The 19,451-nt window shown below is 34.1% G+C and overlaps 2 pseudogenes across 2 annotated transcripts; both read right to left on the bottom strand.

Annotated features, from left to right (window-relative positions):
• Nucleotides 1–307: 307 nt before the first annotated feature.
• On the bottom strand, nt 308–8,728 carry LOC147564086 (uncharacterized; annotated as a pseudogene). Its single transcript, XR_015225913.1, has 8 exons — nt 8,405–8,728; nt 8,146–8,217; nt 7,935–8,024; nt 7,813–7,851; nt 1,504–1,608; nt 1,245–1,422; nt 1,019–1,128; nt 308–400 (listed from the first exon to the last, which is right to left on the bottom strand). The product of XR_015225913.1 is annotated as an uncharacterized LOC147564086 (transcript).
• A 4,350-nt stretch (nt 8,729–13,078) lies between these two features.
• On the bottom strand, nt 13,079–17,386 carry LOC147564087 (uncharacterized; annotated as a pseudogene). Its single transcript, XR_015225909.1, has 8 exons — nt 17,044–17,386; nt 16,508–16,579; nt 16,297–16,386; nt 16,175–16,213; nt 15,473–15,577; nt 15,214–15,391; nt 14,923–15,137; nt 13,079–14,640 (listed from the first exon to the last, which is right to left on the bottom strand). The product of XR_015225909.1 is annotated as an uncharacterized LOC147564087 (transcript).
• Between the last annotated feature and the right edge of the window lie 2,065 nt (nt 17,387–19,451).

Raw genomic sequence — 19,451 nt, forward strand, 5'->3', positions numbered from 1 at the left:
AATTTCTCGCTAAATCATTAATAAAAAGAAATAATATTTGGTCCGAAATTTTAGATCGATCATAGGCTGAAGAGTGATGTTACTGGCTCTCATTGCTCAGGGCATTTCTCTCTTCACATACCCGACCAACTGACTACATCAGCCTTCGGCCATTGATCGACTCAGGGCATTTCTCTCTTCACATACCCCGACTGACTGACTACATCAGCCTTCGGCCTTTGATTGATTCCTACATAAATACTAGTTACACACCCTTTTCATGCACTAAAATAAAATAAAATAATGAAAAGTTTGAATAATGACATGACATCTTCATGGCTGGCAAGTAACCATTATAGGTTCCATTGGTTTAGAGCTCTCTATTGCACATCTCTGGATCAATTGTTAATACCTTCTCCTCCTGTACCACACACAAAAGAAACATAGTCAGAGTTTAATGAATAATACACACGCGCGCGCACACACACAAACACACACACCAAGATCGGCCGATCTATCTTAGTAACTCAGGGTGGGTTCAGGCTCGGGATTAGACTGTATCGATCTTAGCCTTAGCTCCAGCTTTCAGATTAGTTGTATGTCTGAAATTATGAACTTTGGAGTTTAATCCGAATTATTCGCGTAGCTGTTTTGGGCTATGTATAAATATTATATTGACACGGGGGGTTTGAATATAGATGAGTTAGTGACATCGAACTCTGCCAAATTGCTAAACCCTATACAGTGGGTCGTGTTGTGCCAGCATGCCAACGCTTCGCCAACGGGCTATGCAGTCTCACCGTGCCATAGATGATTACACATTTTTGTGTGCGGCTACGACCCAAAACTACCCGTTTTTGAGTCGCGCCATTGGCACGCCAGAGACTTTGTCATGGAGAGACGTTACCACTAGACGGACGGGGAAGTGAGAATGATCCCCTGGAAAATCCGGAGTCGATCCCCCCAATACATCTTAATGGTAATATAATTGTTTATTTATATGTCTCAAACTTAAGTTATTGAAATAAAATGTAATAACCTTGGCAAGGTTTCTCAAGTAAGTAGTTGTGTAGTTTCCTGTAGGGAAAAAAGCTTCCAAGAGATCTGCTAGAACATGCTGAGGCTGAGAGACAGCACCATTGAACCAATCTGCTTTCCCAAGAAGAACCAAAACTTATACCCCAACTAATTTTCCTATCGAAAATTTAAAGGTAGAATGAACTAGTTTTACAATTTATGTTCATGAAAAATATAATAACACTTACCAATAGAATTTGAATCTTGAGTCCTTTTATCATATCTCCAAAGACTTTGCTTTTCAAGAAAAGTAAAATCAAATTGATCTTTATTTTCATTATCAACTTTGATATTTTGAAGAAATGTTGAGAGACTATATTCAAGTGGATGTGAAGTATAGGTCTCATCAATCACTACATCTACAGTCTGAAAAAAGAGGCAAATAAATTCAACAAAAATAATCTATTATACAAATAATAAAGCTGTTTTTTTATTCATATTACGTACACATAAGATAGCATGGAGCTCGTCCAAGTCATCGGGGGTCGAAATGTTATATATATTTTTGTTTATTGATTCGTCTACGTATTCTCCACCTGCATCTGTCACATACTGTTTTTTGTTTTTAATTAATTTTTCGTATATAGCATAGAGTATATTGCAGTAAGATAACTTTAAGGGAAAACCAAACTAATTTTGCCAAGTTTAATTTGACAAGGGACTAAAAATGAGAAATGATAGAGAATAAGAAAATCCAGACATACTCTAGACATACATACTATGTGGCTTGCCGTGATTCGTTGTCCAGTGAATAGAATCATCAAAAACACGAATCACAACAAGTCACATAGCATATATGTTTAGAGTATGTCTGGATTTTCTTGTTCTATCATTTTTCACTAAAAATACCCTGTAGGATAAAATGACATTGACTAAGGTGGTATTTTATCTTAACTCAGATCTAACTCGTGTTTGAGAGTAATTTCAAAATGTTTTTTCTTTTGGCTTGTGTGTTTGATTCACTTGAAATACTGATTTAGATCGATTTTAAGTCTATCTAAATCAAACATAAAACAAAATTGAGTTAAGAGTTTATTATCTCAATGAACCTGAAATGACTACCGACTCTTGATCAAAATAAGTTAGATTACGAAACTTGCGACAATATAAACACAAAAAACCACCTAAGAAAATAAAATGAAATTCATACCTTCATTTTGTATGGTTCATTAGCGAAATACCAAACATCCTACATACTCCAATAAAAGGGGAATGAGAGAGATGGACGATTAGTTAAGGATATGTTTGGATTCAATAATAATTTGCACCAACCTGGCTAAACCAAAGCCAAGCTACAACTGGTTTGAAAGAGGTGGTTTTGCTCTCTCCAACTTTTGTCAAACACATATAATTTTCTTTAACCTAATTCAAATACATCCATTCAAAAATTCACAATTTCATAAAACAATAACAAAAATAAATCAAAATTTCATAGCCAAATTCTCAAAGGAGAATAAATAAAAATGAGAGATTAGGACTTAACTGCCTGGTAGACTTGATTTGCTCTATCTTCCAAGTTTGCGAAAACTCCCAAGTACTTGATCCACTCTGCTCGCTAAAAAAGAGTGTAACATAAAATAAGTCTTAACTAGAAGTACATTGTTTGAAATAACCTAAAATGAATTTTGAGCTCTTTACTCAAATAAGTCAACCTCGGACGGGTCTAGATTAAGACAATTCAGACTCGGACAAGTCAGATTCAGACAATAAAAAAACACAGATACTGTTATTGAAAAAAGTACCTGGAGGGGTGATGAGACATGAAAATGTCTCATCTGAATCTCTTAACTCGGGTTAGTTAGTCCAGTGCGAGCGGTTAGTCTGATGATTTGTTTGATTTTCTTTCTCAGGTGTCTTTTACGGAGTTCGGTGAGAAAAATAGTCAAGATCGGGAGAAAGACATGCATGAGGGGCAGTTTGGTCATTTGTTGATTTTGGAAATTTTGATACTCGGATGAAAGGAGAGTCCATGACGAGTCCGTAGGTGAAAACGGAAGTCAAATCGGAGTCCGGACGCGCAATTTAGGCGAGGTCAAAGTTTAGGTCAAAATCCGATATTTCCGTAACACGTGGCGCTGATTCAATGGGGTCCCGTGATAATCTCTTACAACGTACCATGATACACATTATAATTCTCTTGACAGCCAACAAATCAAAACAGGAAGTTGTCATCTATCCTTATCACCTCTTTCCTTTAATAATTAGTGTCCCTTATTAGTTAGGATTTTTGAGGGAGAGGCCCAAAAAATGGAGGGTAAATAAGCATTACCCCCAGCCCAAAAAAAAAATTAGAACCCAGTCCAAATTGTCAGGACAGCTCACAGTTTCCTGGTTTTTATTTTATTTATCCCTCTTTTACCCCTCCACGGGAAATTTCTGTGTTTTCTGACAATCTGACGGACGACAGCGAATCAATTAATTCCCCGTACATGACGTCATGTCAGAGAAACATTCAGATTTTCTGAAAATTCAAAAATGGCGCCATTTTTTGACGAAATTTCAGCCAATTTTTTTGGATCCCTCCCATTATATTTTGTTTCAACTCCTTCTTTCTTCTTATTTATACATCCAAAAATCTTCTTTTCATCATTCTTATTTTGTTTTTCACATTTTATCTTCTTCATCTCTTTCAATCTCTAAAAACATAAATTTTCTTTTCTTTCTCTCTCTAAAAGTTTTATTTTCTTATTTTTGGATGTCCATCATTCTTTTTTGTTTCACATTTTATTTTCTTCATCTCTTTCAATCTCTAAAAACATCAATTTTCTGTTCTTACTCTCTCTAAAAGTTTTATGTTCTCATTTTTGGGTGTTCATCATTCTTATTTTGTTTCACATTTTATCTTCTTCATCTCTTTCAATCTCTATAAACATCAAAGTTTTCTGTCTCTCTCTCTAAAAGTTTTATGTTCTTATTTTTCTTCTTCATCACTCTTATTTGTTTCACATTTTATCTTCTTCATCTCTAAAAACATCAAAGTACATAACCAAATGTCCAGTGCACAGAACCATTTCCGGTACAGGAGAAAATTCTCAGTTCAAAAGTGTCCAGTACTAAACCAAATGACCAGTACATAGAACAATTCCCGGTGCACAAGAAAATTCCCCAGTACAAAAATGTCTAGTGCATAACCAAATGACGAGTACACAGAACAATTCCCGGTACACAAGAAAATTCCCACTACAAAAATTTCTAGTACATAACCAAATGACTTGTACACAGAACAATTCCCGGTACACAAGAAAATTCCCAGTACAAAAATGTGTAGTACATATCTAAAAAATGACCAGTACACTAAATAGTTCCCGGTACACAAGAAAATTTCTTTATACAAATCAATGAAATACTACCAAAAATGAAGAAATTTGTTGAGATTGGAAAGAGATCAGAAATAAATCTGGAAAAAAAGAACGAAATTTTTTGAGATTGGAGAGAGAAATATGTGTGGGAGAAAATAAAAAAGAAATAAGAAATAAATCTGGAAAAAAGAACGAAAATGGCAAGTTGGTAAATTTTGTAATGGCAATTCTGTAAATTCATGGAAAGTACAAGGTTTAATGTCAGGTGCGTCAGACTATTTTCCAAAAAAATTCGAATTTCCCGGGAATTTTTCGATGGCAATTTTGTGAATTTATGGAAAGTACACAGTCTGATGGGAGGCGTGTCAGATTACTTGTCAGAAATTTTCGAGTTTCCCGGGAATTTTTCGATGGTCGTTTCGTAAATTTCAAAAAGAAGAAGGGTGTTTCGGAAATTCCACCCCTAGCCTGACTTTTTTGGACCTGCCCCTCATTCTTTATCTGCAGTGGGCCTGATTCATATTGTTGGGCTGATTTTGGGCCTTTTGCCCAACCCCTCTTGTGAATATGGGGGCGCCAAGTGTCGCTTTAGAATTAATGCATTAGGTCTGTCGTTACTTGTCTCCAAAGCTGGGAAATTGAGCACTATTGTGTGAGCTGATCCACGCTATTAAGTTGTGCCATAGTCAGAAGCCGTCCGATTTAGAATAGCACGGAGATGAACGGCCCGGTTGGACGACACGTAGCTGGGGCCACTGAAGTACGTTGCTGCTGGAAGTACCAAAGCTGTCATCCCTCAAAGTAGCTAATACGCTTCGCGCTACACGGAATTAACTTGCGCCCTGAACCAGAGGACGCCACCACATCCTTTGTTGTCCCACCTGCCCGAATTGAACCCGATTTTGTCCCACTTGGTCAAATGCAGTTGACTGAAACTTTGACTTAGCACAATTAACTCGTCCGGACTCCGATTTAACTTCCGTTTTCTCCTACGGACTCGTCTCGACCTCTACTTTTCAACCACGCACTGACCTTAGCCAAATTACCAGAATGTCCTTGACCTCAAATGACCAAAATACCCTTTATGCATCTATTCCTCGTTTTTAACCATTTTTTACACCTAACTCCACAAAACACACCTAATCAAGAAAATCAACCATTTTATTATAATAAAGACTCGAAACGAACTAACTCGACTAAATTAAACGACTTAGATGGGACATTTTCATGACCCATCACCCTCAAGATGGGAACCCATGGATCTTCCCAAATACGAATATTCGCACCATCTCCTACCGCAAAACAGAATCTTTCCTTAATGAACTCTCTCATTGATAGCATACCTTTCCAAGTTTTTGAACAAGGAGCTTTGGATTTATGTCACCAAAAATCAGAGCTTTTAAGATATTTGGCTCTCAATAGTTGAACCCATAAAGCATTTGGTTCTGTGATGAATCTCCACACCAATTTGCCAACCATTGCTTTGTTCATCAAGCCCATATTACGGATTCCTAGTCCTCCATTTTTCTGACTGGCTTGTAACTTCCTCCAACTAAGATAATGCATTTTCACGGATTCTGTATCATGCCCCCACCAAAAATTTCTTTGGTGTTTCTCAATATTCTCGATCACCCCTTTCGGAACAATATTAGTAGATAGAAAATAAATAGGTATGGAGGACAACTCACTTTTGAGAAGGACCGTTCTTCCCGCGTGTGAGAGTGTCTTCCTTTTTCAACCCGTTAATTTATTTTCAATTTTGTCCACGGTAAAATCATATGATTTGAATCTTGAATCCTTTCTAGTAGACTCTTAGTTCCTACTAAGTTTCACAGATGATTTCTGATAATTTATAAGTTGTCCCGAATAAGACGCATAAGAATCCAGGATTTGCTTTAACTGTGTAACATTAGTTTCCGATGCCTTGCAAAAAAAAGAATAAGTCATCAGCGAACATCAAATGATTTACACTTGGAGCGTATCGATTTAATTTCAGCCCACAATATAAACCGTCAGTTTCTGCCTGAACCACTAATTTGGTGAGTGTTTCTGAACATAATATAAATAAGTAAGGGCTTAATGGACATCCTTGTCTTAATCCCCGCTCACTATAGAAGAAACCTTTAGGTATTCCATTCAGTAAAATAGAGAAAGATGATGTCGTTACAAAATTCATAATAAGAAGTAATGATTTCGTTATAATACCATATCGGGTTAGAACATCATGTAGAAATTTCCAATCTACCCGATCATATGCCTTTGCCATATCTACCTTTAGTGCGAAGTATCCATCTGCTGCTGAGGTATTAGCCATAGAGTGAAAAATTTCCCGTGCCACAATAATGTTATCTGATATTTGTCTACCAGGTACGAAAGCATTTTGGACTTCTGAAATCAGACTTTCCAGTAGGGGTCGAAATCTACAAGTCAATATTTTTTGTAATGACTCTATACAGTTTTACAATTTATATTCATGAAAAATATAATAACACTTACCAATAGAATTTGAATCTTGAATCCTTTTATCATATCTCCAAAGACTTTGCTTTTCAAGAAAAGTAAAATCAAATTGATCTTTATTTTCATTATCAACTTTGATATTTTGAAGAAATGTTAAGAGACTATATTCAAGTGGATGTGAAATATAGGTCTCATCAATCACTACATCCACAGTCTGAAAAAAGAGGCAAATAAATTCAACAAAAATAATCTATTATACAGATAATAAAGCTGTTTTTTTATTCATATTACTTACACATAAGATAGCATGGAGCTCGTCCAAGTTACCGGGGGTCGAAATGTTATATATATTTTTGTTTATTGATTCGTCTACGTTTTCTCCACCTGCATCTGTCACATACTTTTTTTTGTTTTTGATTAATTTTTCGTATATAGCATAGAGTATTTTGCAGTAAGATAACTTTAAGGGAAAACCAAACTAATTTTGCTAAGTTTAATTTGACAAAGGACTAAAAATGAGAAATGATAGAAAATAAGAAAATCCAGACATACTCTAGACATACATCCTATGTGGCTTGCCGTGATTCGTTGTCCAGTGAATAGAATCATCAAAAACACGAATCACAACAAGTCACATAGCATATATGTTTAGAGTATGTCTGGATTTTCATGTTCTCTATCATTTTTCACTAAAAATACCCTGTAGGATAAAATGACATTGACTAAGGTGGTGTTTTATCTTAACTCAGATCTAACTCGTGTTTGAGAGTAATTTCAAAATGTTTTTTCTTTTGGCTTGTGTGTTTGATTCTGAAATACTGATTTAGATCGATTTTAAGTCTATCTAAATCAAACATAAAACAAAATTGAGTTAAGAGTTTATTATCTCAATGGACCTGAAATGACTACTGACTCTTGATCAAAATAAGTTAGATTACGAAACTTGCGAAAATATAAACACAAAAAACCACCTAAGAAAATAAAATGAAATTCATACCTTCATTTTGTATGGTTCATTAGTGAAATACCAAACATCCTACAAACTCCAATAAAAGAGGAATGAGAGAGATGGATGATTAGTTAAGGATCTGTTTGGATTCAATAATAATTTGCACCAACCTGGCTAAACCAAAGCCAAGCTACAACTGGTTTGAAAGAGGTGGTTTTGCTCTCTCCAACTTTTGTCAAACACATATAATTTTCTTTAACCTAATTCAGATACATCCATTCAAAAATTCACAATTTCATAAAACAATAACAAAAATAAATCAAAATTTCATAGCCAAATTCTCAAAGGAGAATAAATAAAAATGAGAGATTAGGACTTAACTGCCTGGTAGACTTGATTTGCTCTATCTTCCAAGTTTGCGAAAACTCCCATGTACTTGATCCACTCCGCTCGCTAAAAAAGAGTGTAACATAAAATTAGTCTTAACTAGAAGTACATTGTTTGAAATAACCTAAAATGAATTTTGAGCTCTTTACTCAAATAAGTCAACCTCGGACGGGTCTAGATTAAGACAATTCAGACTCGGACAAGTCAGATTCAGACAATAAAAAAACACAGATACTGTTATTGGAAAAAGTACCTGGAGGGGAGTATCTTCGTCAAGGGTAAGAACGTAGCAAAGTTGCAAGCTAGTTGATGTTGCTGTTGTTGTTGATCATTGGTGCTAGTAAAGTAAGCAGAGAAGGTGGAAAGTTGATGTGAGGCAGTGTTGTTTAGAAGTTGAATTTCTCCGTCCTTATATGATTTTTTAATACGCATTCAGACGCCACTGACTCAGATGTTATTCCCTTCAAACTTCCTGCCACTCCTAATAGCTGCATTCAATTCATTCTTCATCATTCTTGCCCATTTGCATTACAACAACAATACTACTCAAATTTGGTTGAGTCAGACATTCAGACGAGTCAGATAAAAATATTCTGAAATTTGACTTGAGTCCAGTCTCAAGCTGTCTTAAAAATTGGTAAAATATCGTCCTAAGCAATGTGAGTAAAAATTTCATGTATATGATATTTCAGTGTCTCAACAAGAAGTGTGCAATTTTTCTCGGGTAGCCCGTCCCCTTCGACTGCACAACCTTGAAGTTAAAACTTCATGTTTGACACAAATCTTTAAGTTTGGCATAATTCAGATATTCTTTATCGGATATCTTCTTATCAGATATCGGATACAGATACACTAATATTCGATCTGATAAATATCCGTATCCGATAAGTAATATAAAAAAACAATTAAAATTAAAATTTATTTATAATAATATATAAAATGTATGGTTGAGATTTATTATTTACATCTAATGGATAAAACTTTAAAGGAAAGATTTGAAATTTTGTTAAAGTTTCGGAATTATCGGATTCATATATTGATTTATAATATCCGTCGGATAATTATCGAAATACGGACATTCAGATAGCTTATAGGATTGATGTGCATCCCAATTCCTCCCTCTACCACTAACTACTCCCATATCACCCACCATTTCACATACATAATACTAAGGACTCCGTTTTTTAAACAAAAGGACTCCGTTTTTTAAACAAAAATCAAAACCAGAGTCCGGTTTATACCGACGAATTTTAATTGGATTCGTCCACATTCGAAGTTTCTTATGTGGACCAAGTTCTTTTGGTTGGAGTGATGAACTCATATTTAGTTTGCAACAAGGCTACTCAATCCGCCTCCTGAGACTCCCACTTGAACTGCATGTGACTGAACATGTGATAAGGGAAAAAAAATATAATGCTCAAAATTTGCTAATCTTACATACACCCACAAGTTTAAAGCATGTTGATATAAAATTATGCAATTCCTAATTCAAATCAGACCTTAGTGTTCAACTTTGGAAGGTCATCTTTTAGGCAATGATATATCATCAATTCAATGAAGCAATGAGCACAGATGGAACTTATTTTCTTTCAGCTTTCATACTTCAACAAGCATTTCTTGCACTAGACTTGATGTTTATCTCTTGCCCCTCTATTACTTGTCTGTTTAACTTCATAATTAAGGGATTTAGACGAAGCTATGCTTGTGTTGTTTATTTCCACTTCGATGTGGTTGCCACACTGTCCTAGTTCTATAATTGACAAACATTATATCTAAGAGTTATAGTGTTTAATACCACAAGATAGGTAAGCTAGAAATATTGTCACAAATTTTCATAGTTCAAATTTATCAAAAGAAGCATAAATTGCATAAACAAAAATAAGGCATGAAGAACATTGAACAACATTAAGAAAAGTACAAAAGATTAGTAATTTAGAGTCTCTGGTGGATTAAAAACTCTAGATTGACAATTGAACAACATAAACCATAACTACAAAGGATTAATAACTTAGAGTTCTAGATTGACAATCGAACAACATAAATCTTTAGTAGAAATATGCAAGTAATTTAACAGAATGAAAAAAAATGTATTACTTCTTAATTCATACTAATTTGCTTCTCAAACCAATTTAGAGAGAGATGGAATGTACAAACGAATTTAGAGAGAGAGAGAGATGGAATGAGAAAAATGTAGAGAGAGATGAAATGAGACGAATTAGGTTTCTTGCCCTAAAATTCGCTTTTCCTTTATTTCTAAAACCAGCCTTGATTTTCTTCCTTTTTTTTTTCTTATTTAAGTTATGTTTTAAATAAGTAAATAACTTATTTAAATGAATATGCCGCAATTTTATTTAGTGAGAGAGAGATGGAATGAGACGAATTTAGGTTTCTTTTTCTTTCCTTTTTCAATTATGCCGGTTAGTTTAAATTAGTAAATAAGTCATTTCAATTTTTGTAAATTTATATGTTTTCAATTTTTTGTAAATTTTAAACAGGACTGTACTATAGATTGAGAATGACTTCTAAACAATATGTATAATTAAAAAAGGACGTTTTTCCCAGTCATCGTTTTCCCTTCTGTTTTATATAATAGATGAGCTGTTTTATTATAATAGATATAATAGATATAGATTCTAAAATTAATTTCTATAAAGAATCATATAAGTATTTTCGATTGTTTCTTTTCAAGTCCAATAATTTCATCATAGACAATAGAATTAACTCAAATATGATAAATTTTGTTTTACCATATATAAAATAATTTCTATAAAGAATCATACAAGTACAGGTGGATTGTTTCTTTTCAAGTCCAATAATTTCATCATAAACGATAGAATTAATTCAAATATGGTAAATTTTGTTTTACCATATATAAAATAATTTCTATAAAGAATCATATAAGTATTTTCGATTGTTTAGTCCAATAATTTCATCATAAATAATAGAATTAATTCAAATATGGTAAATTTTGTTTTAGAAAGATCCTAATTTTAATCAAATAATATTTCCAATATATACATAAATCTCTATATATATTAATTCAAATATGGTAAATTTTCTTTTTAGAAAGAATTCTAATTTTAATCAAATATTTCCAACTTCCATACCCATAATACAATATATATACATGTAATACTTTATTCAATAGAAATAAAGTAGAGAAGCCAAAAGAATCAATAATGAATATTGAGTGGCCAATAGAAAAGAGATTAACAGATCGAGAGATAAGCTACAATCGTGTTGTACTTCCTATTAATGTAGTAAGGTCACATGTGTTGCCCTTGTTGGGTACTACAACAGAAGAGAATGTTAAAGTTCTTCTAAAGGATTATGATCTTGATTGTGCATATGATATGCTTTTACATAGAGAAAATAATTACTTTCATTTGAAGAAAAGAGGTGGACCAGCACTCAATGATATCAAGAAGTTTCGTAAAGGTCAAATCTTTAGAATGGGTTGGAATGAAAAGCTTTCTCTTTTTCACTTCTGTGTTAGGGACGAATAGAGAGACTAGGGATGAGAGAAAGAGAAAGAGGTATTTGGGTAGCTAGAAATATTATTAGTATTAATTAGTAGGATAAATAATTGATAGGATCAAAGAACATGTGAAGATTTGAATCCTGAGGTATATGCTTATGGTTAATTTTAATTGAATAATGAAGGAATATATACTTCTATTTTATGTTTTTTGCATTGTGATCGATGTGGATTTTTAAACAACGCTTTTATTTACGGGCTAATAGAACAACTGATAATACATATTTTTTTTTTATGAAAGGCTGAAGCCTAATATTATTCAAACGAAATATTGGCTAAATCCGTCGCCAATTCACTTACAATGCAAGATGGAATGTCCGAAGACTCCCAACTATGAGTGACATTATTTGAAAACGCATATTTTGCAAGTAAATGGGCAATAGTGTTTTTCGTCCGGCCACAATGCCCGAATTCAATATCATCGAAGTTCTGAACCTCCAACTGTATATCTGAAATGATATGCTCAATACGCCATGGGGGCTTTTCTTCCATTCGTTTACACGCCGAAATGACCTGTATCGAATCCCCCTCCAAATTTACATTCGTGTAGTTCCAATTCTTGGCTAAAATGATTGCCAATTTAGCTGCCATTGTCTCAGCCACTAGGACACCAGACACCATATAGCTTCTGTCATAGCAGCTAAAAACAATCCTTTACAATCTCTAGCTACCACCGCGAGTGCAGCCCTGCCGTCTTTCACTGCTGCGTCGAAGTTAATTTTAATCCCACCTTCTCGGGGAGGGGACCCACGTACCGAGTTAGATGGTAGCCTCGGTTCCTTCGCAGGAGCCCCTTTAAAGACCAACAAGTTGTCGTCATCTCCCATTTTCGTAGCTTGTTGGACTATAGTAAAAACACAAGGTAACACTCCATCGAATATTCGTTTATTTCGAGCTTTTCATAAACACCACATAGTGTAAATTCTCAGCTTCACTTTGCACTCATCTATTTCTTCTTTGAACCAGGTTAGTAACACCTCTTGGATGCAAGAGGCCTCTTCTAATCCTAGAGACAATAATGAACAATTCCAGACCTCTCTTGTCAGTATACAAGATCTGAATAAATGATCTATAGTCTCCTCCTTTTGATAACAAAAAGGACAGAGCTTCGAAACCACAAAATTGAACCTAAGAGCCCGGTCTTTTGTGGGAAGAGCTTGTTTTAGTTGTTGGGAAAAACGGGCACTTAGGCGCAGCGGAATATAAATTTTTTCCCTTTGTGCTAGTTACGAGGATAATACAGAAGAATATGTGGGAACAATAAGCAAAAACTGAAAGTAAATAAGACAACGATTTTTAACGTGGAAAACCTCCTCAACGTGAGAAGTAAAAACCACGGGACTCGTAGTCCAACCAAATCAACTATAATAAGAAAAGTAGTTACAGACTACGTCCAACCGAGACTCAGACCCTTCTTAAAAGAATCAATCTTAAACATGAAGAAACACGGAGAAACCCTCACAAGAAAGAACAAAAAGACAACCCAGAAATTTGCAGTCCAAAACGACCCTAAATTCACTAGGATTCCAGCGATCAATCAACGATCCCTCTGTAAAAATACTAGATGAATATGTCAAGAACAGTTCTGCCAAATTTCAGCTTAATCGAAGAAGAACTCACCGTCGGATTTTCTGAACAATGAAGACTACCTGTGCTGAAAAAGTTCTGCCCCGCTCTTCTCGGCAACCTCCTTCTCTCCCTTCTTCTCTTGTGCGTTTATAATTGTGTTCACCCCTTTTGGTGCTTCACGCACACATCTAAATTAGGTTAAGTTAGTATTTATGGATTCTCCCTTAATCCTAATTCCACCGTCATAAGTAACCGATCCAAAGAAACTCGACTCGGGCCCGGGTTTGGTTTCTTAATCCAAACCCAACTAGGTTTCCCCACTAGGAGGAAAATCCAACAGTAGTAACCTCCAAATGAAGAATTTGACTCTTGGTAACACACATAATTTTTTCCAAAAAAGAATGCCAGGAGAAAGTTGAAGATAACTAACAATTTTCGGCTGATGAGGGGATAACTTTCTCAATTGATTTGTAAAGTGATTTCGTCGAGGAAGTTCCTATTTCTGTATGCACCCATATGGCTTTGTCAATCCTTCTTCATGTACTCAGTTGAATTTGAAGTGTAGCTCTCGCTGAGATTTCATCGAACACATCGACTATTACTTCCTTCTTCCACTCTCCGGATGAATTAATCAAGTCCTTAACTCGAAATAGTTTTGGTATGCCTTGTTCCTCCACTCTTTTTCCTGGCTTGAAACCCCTCAAGATGGGAACCCATGGATCTTCCCAAATACGAATATTCGCACCATCTCCTACCGCAAAACAGAATCTTTCCTTAATGAACTCTCTCATTGATAGCATACCTTTCCAAGTTTTTGAACAAGGAGCTTTGGATTTATGTCACCAAAAATCAGAGCTTTTAAGATATTTGGCTCTCAATAGTTGAACCCATAAAGCATTTGGTTCTGTGATGAATCTCCACACCAATTTGCCAACCATTGCTTTGTTCATCAAGCCCATATTACGGATTCCTAGTCCTCCATTTTTCTGACTGGCTTGTAACTTCCTCCAACTAAGATAATGCATTTTCACGGATTCTGTATCATGCCCCCACCAAAAATTTCTTTGGTGTTTCTCAATATTCTCGATCACCCCTTTCGGAACAATATTAGTAGATAGAAAATAAATAGGTATGGAGGACAACTCACTTTTGAGAAGGACCGTTCTTCCCGCGTGTGAGAGTGTCTTCCTTTTTCAACCCGTTAATTTATTTTCAATTTTGTCCACGGTAAAATCATATGATTTGAATCTTGAATCCTTTCTAGTAGACTCTTAGTTCCTACTAAGTTTCACAGATGATTTCTGATAATTTATAAGTTGTCCCGAATAAGACGCATAAGAATCCAGGATTTGCTTTAACTGTGTAACATTAGTTTCCGATGCCTTGCAAAAAAAAGAATAAGTCATCAGCGAACATCAAATGATTTACACTTGGAGCGTATCGATTTAATTTCAGCCCACAATATAAACCGTCAATTTCTGCCTGAACCACTAATTTGGTGAGTGTTTCTGAACATAATATAAATAAGTAAGGGCTTAATGGACATCCTTGTCTTAATCCCCGCTCACTATAGAAGAAACCTTTAGGTATTCCATTCAGTAAAATAGAGAAAGATGATGTCGTTACAAAATTCATAATAGGAAGTAATGATTTCGTTATAATACCATATCGGGTTAGAACATCATGTAGAAATTTCCAATCTACCCGATCATATGCCTTTGCCATATCTACCTTTAGTGCGAAGTATCCATCTGCTGCTGAGGTATTAGCCATAGAGTGAAAAATTTCCCGTGCCACAATAATGTTATCTGATATTTGTCTACCAGGTACGAAAGCATTTTGGACTTCTGAAATCAGACTTTCCAGTAGGGGTCGAAATCTACAAGTCAATATTTTTTGTAATGACTCTATACAGTTTTACAATTTATATTCATGAAAAATATAATAACACTTACCAATAGAATTTGAATCTTGAATCCTTTTATCATATCTCCAAAGACTTTGCTTTTCAAGAAAAGTAAAATCAAATTGATCTTTATTTTCATTATCAACTTTGATATTTTGAAGAAATGTTAAGAGACTATATTCAAGTGGATGTGAAATATAGGTCTCATCAATCACTACATCCACAGTCTGAAAAAAGAGGCAAATAAATTCAACAAAAATAATCTATTATACAGATAATAAAGCTGTTTTTTTATTCATATTACTTACACATAAGATAGCATGGAGCTCGTCCAAGTTACCGGGGGTCGAAATGTTATATATATTTTTGTTTATTGATTCGTCTACGTTTTCTCCACCTGCATCTGTCACATACTTTTTTTTGTTTTTGATTAATTTTTCGTATATAGCATAGAGTATTTTGCAGTAAGATAACTTTAAGGGAAAACCAAACTAATTTTGCTAAGTTTAATTTGACAAAGGACTAAAAATGAGAAATGATAGAAAATAAGAAAATCCAGACATACTCTAGACATACATCCTATGTGGCTTGCCGTGATTCGTTGTCCAGTGAATAGAATCATCAAAAACACGAATCACAACAAGTCACATAGCATATATGTTTAGAGTATGTCTGGATTTTCATGTTCTCTATCATTTTTCACTAAAAATACCCTGTAGGATAAAATGACATTGACTAAGGTGGTGTTTTATCTTAACTCAGATCTAACTCGTGTTTGAGAGTAATTTCAAAATGTTTTTTCTTTTGGCTTGTGTGTTTGATTCTGAAATACTGATTTAGATCGATTTTAAGTCTATCTAAATCAAACATAAAACAAAATTGAGTTAAGAGTTTATTATCTCAATGGACCTGAAATGACTACTGACTCTTGATCAAAATAAGTTAGATTACGAAACTTGCGAAAATATAAACACAAAAAACCACCTAAGAAAATAAAATGAAATTCATACCTTCATTTTGTATGGTTCATTAGTGAAATACCAAACATCCTACAAACTCCAATAAAAGAGGAATGAGAGAGATGGATGATTAGTTAAGGATCTGTTTGGATTCAATAATAATTTGCTCCAACCTGGCTAAACCAAAGCCAAGCTACAACTGGTTTGAAAGAGGTGGTTTTGCTCTCTCCAACTTTTGTCAAACACATATAATTTTCTTTAACCTAATTCAGATACATCCATTCAAAAATTCACAATTTCATAAAACAATAACAAAAATAAATCAAAATTTCATAGCCAAATTCTCAAAGGAGAATAAATAAAAATGAGAGATTAGGACTTAACTGCCTGGTAGACTTGATTTGCTCTATCTTCCAAGTTTGCGAAAACTCCCATGTACTTGATCCACTCCGCTCGCTAAAAAAGAGTGTAACATAAAATTAGTCTTAACTAGAAGTAATAGATAAGAAGTTATAATATGAATTGTGAGAACTGAGAAGTACTGGATCATGATGAGATACATGGGATCATACCCATAAGTTGTTAAGAGTTAGTTATAAGTTTGTTAGTAGTTAAAAGTCAGTTAGAGAGTTAGGTAAAGTTCTGTTTTTCCTTCTCTATATAAACTTGTACTTCCTCTTAACAACTTATGGGTATGATCCCATGTATCTCATGATGATCCAGTACTTCTCAGTTCTCACAATTCATATTATAACTTCTTATCTATTAAGAAGTACATTGTTTGAAATAACCTAAAATGAATTTTGAGCTCTTTACTCAAATAAGTCAACCTCGGACGGGTCTAGATTAAGACAATTCAGACTCGGACAAGTCAGATTCAGACAATAAAAAAACACATATACTGTTATTGGAAAAAGTACCTGGAGGGGAGTATCTTCGTCAAGGGTAAGAACGTAGCAAAGTTGCAAGCTAGTTGATGTTGCTGTTGTTGTTGATCATTGGTGCTAGTAAAGTAAGCAGAGAAGGTGGAAAGTTGATGTGAGTCAGTGTTGTTTAGAAGTTGAATTTCTCCGTCCTTATATGATTTTAATACGCATTCAGACGCCACTGACTCAGATGTTATTCCCTTCAAACTTCCTGCCACTCCTAATAGCTGCATTCAATTCATTCTTCATCATTCTTGCCCATTTGCATTACAACAACAATACTACTCAAATTTGGTTGAGTCAGACATTCAGACGAGTCAGATAAAAATATTCTGAAATTTGACTTGAGTCCAGTCTCAAGCTGTCTTAAAAATTGGTAAAATATCGTCCTAAGCAATGTGAGTAAAAATTTCATGTATATGATATTTCAGTGTCTCAACAAGAAGTATGCAATTTTTCTCGGGTAGCCCGTCCCCTTCGACTGCACAACCTTGAAGTTAAAACTTCAAGTTTGGCACAAATCTTCAAGTTTGGCATAATTCAGATATTCTTTATCGGATATCTTCTTATCAGATGTCGGATACAGATACACTAGTATTCGATCTGATAATATCCGTATCCGATAAGTAATATAAAAAAACAATTAAAATTAAAATTTATTTATAATAATATATAAAATGTATGGTTGAGATTTATTATTTACATCTAATGGATAAAACTTTAAAGGAAAGATTTGAAATTTTGTTAAAGTTTCGGAATTATCGGATTCATATATTGATTTATAATATCCGTCGGATAATTATCGAAATACGGACATTCAGATAGCTTATAGGATTGATGTGCATCCCAATTCCTCCCTCTACCACTAACTACTCCCATATCACCCACCATTTCACATACATAATACTAAGGACTCCGTTTTTTAAACAAAAGGACTCCGTTTTTTAAACAAAAATCAAAACCAGAGTCCGGTTTATACCGACGAATTTTAATTGGATTCGTCCACATTCGAAGTTTCTTATGTGGACCAAGTTCTTTTGGTTGGAGTGATGAACTCATATTTAGTTTGCAACAAGGCTACTCAATCCGCCTCCTGAGACTCCCACTTGAACTGCATGTGACTGAACATGTGATAAGGGAAAAAAAATATAATGCTCAAAATTTGCTAATCTTACATACACCCACAAGTTTAAAGCATGTTGATATAGAATTATGCAATTCCTAATTCAAATCAGACCTTAGTGTTCAACTTTGGAAGGTCATCTTTTAGGCAATGATATATCATCAATTCAATGAAGCAATGAGCACAGATGGAACTTATTTTCTTTCAGCTTTCATACTTCAACAAGCATTTCTTGCACTGGACTTGATGTTTATCTCTTGCCCCTCTATTACTTGTCTGTTTAACTTCATAATTAAGGGATTTAGACGAAGCTATGCTTGTGTTGTTTATTTCCACTTCGATGTGGTTGCCACACTGTCCTAGTTCTATAATTGACAAACATTATATCTAAGAGTTATAGTGTTTAATACCACAAGATAGGTAAGCTAGAAATATTGTCACAAATTTTCATAGTTCAAATTTATCAAAAGAAGCATGAATTGCATAAACAAAAATAAGGCATGAAGAACATTGAACAACATTAAGAAAAGTACAAAAGATTAGTAATTTAGAGTCTCTGGTGGATTAAAAACTCTAGATTGACAATTGAACAACATAAACCATAACTACAAAGGATTAATAACTTAGAGTTCTAGATTGACAATCGAACAACATAAATCTTTAGTAGAAATATGCAAGTAATTTAACAGAATGAAAAAAAATGTATTACTTCTTAATTCATACTAATTTGCTTCTCAAACCAATTTAGAGAGAGATGGAATGTACAAACGAATTTAGAGAGAGAGAGATGGAATGAGAAAAATGTAGAGAGAGATGAAATGAGACGAATTAGGTTTCTTGCCCTAAAATTCGCTTTTCCTTTATTTCTAAAACCAGCCTTGATTTTCTTCCTTTTTTTCTTATTTAAGTTATGTTTTAAATAAGTAAATAACTTATTTAAATGAATATGCCGCAATTTTATTTAGTGAGAGAGAGATGGAATGAGACGAATTTAGGTTTCTTTTTCTTTCCTTTTTCAATTATGCCGGTTAGTTTAAATTAGTAAATAAGTCATTTCAATTTTTGTAAATTTATATGTTTTCAATTTTTTGTAAATTTTAAACAGGACTGTACTATAGATTGAGAATGGCTTCTAAACAATATGTATAATTAAAAAAGGACGTTTTTCCCAGTGATCGTTTTCCCTTCTGTTTTATATAATAGATGAGCTGTTTTATTATAATAGATATAATAGATATAGATTCTAAAAATAATTTCTATAAAGAATCATATAAGTATT

The sequence above is a fragment of the Eschscholzia californica genome, unplaced genomic scaffold, assembly GCF_041429995.1.
Source record: "Eschscholzia californica isolate CP2 unplaced genomic scaffold, dmEscCali1.0.p SCAF_1, whole genome shotgun sequence".
In the NCBI taxonomy this organism is placed as follows: domain Eukaryota; kingdom Viridiplantae; phylum Streptophyta; class Magnoliopsida; order Ranunculales; family Papaveraceae; genus Eschscholzia; species Eschscholzia californica.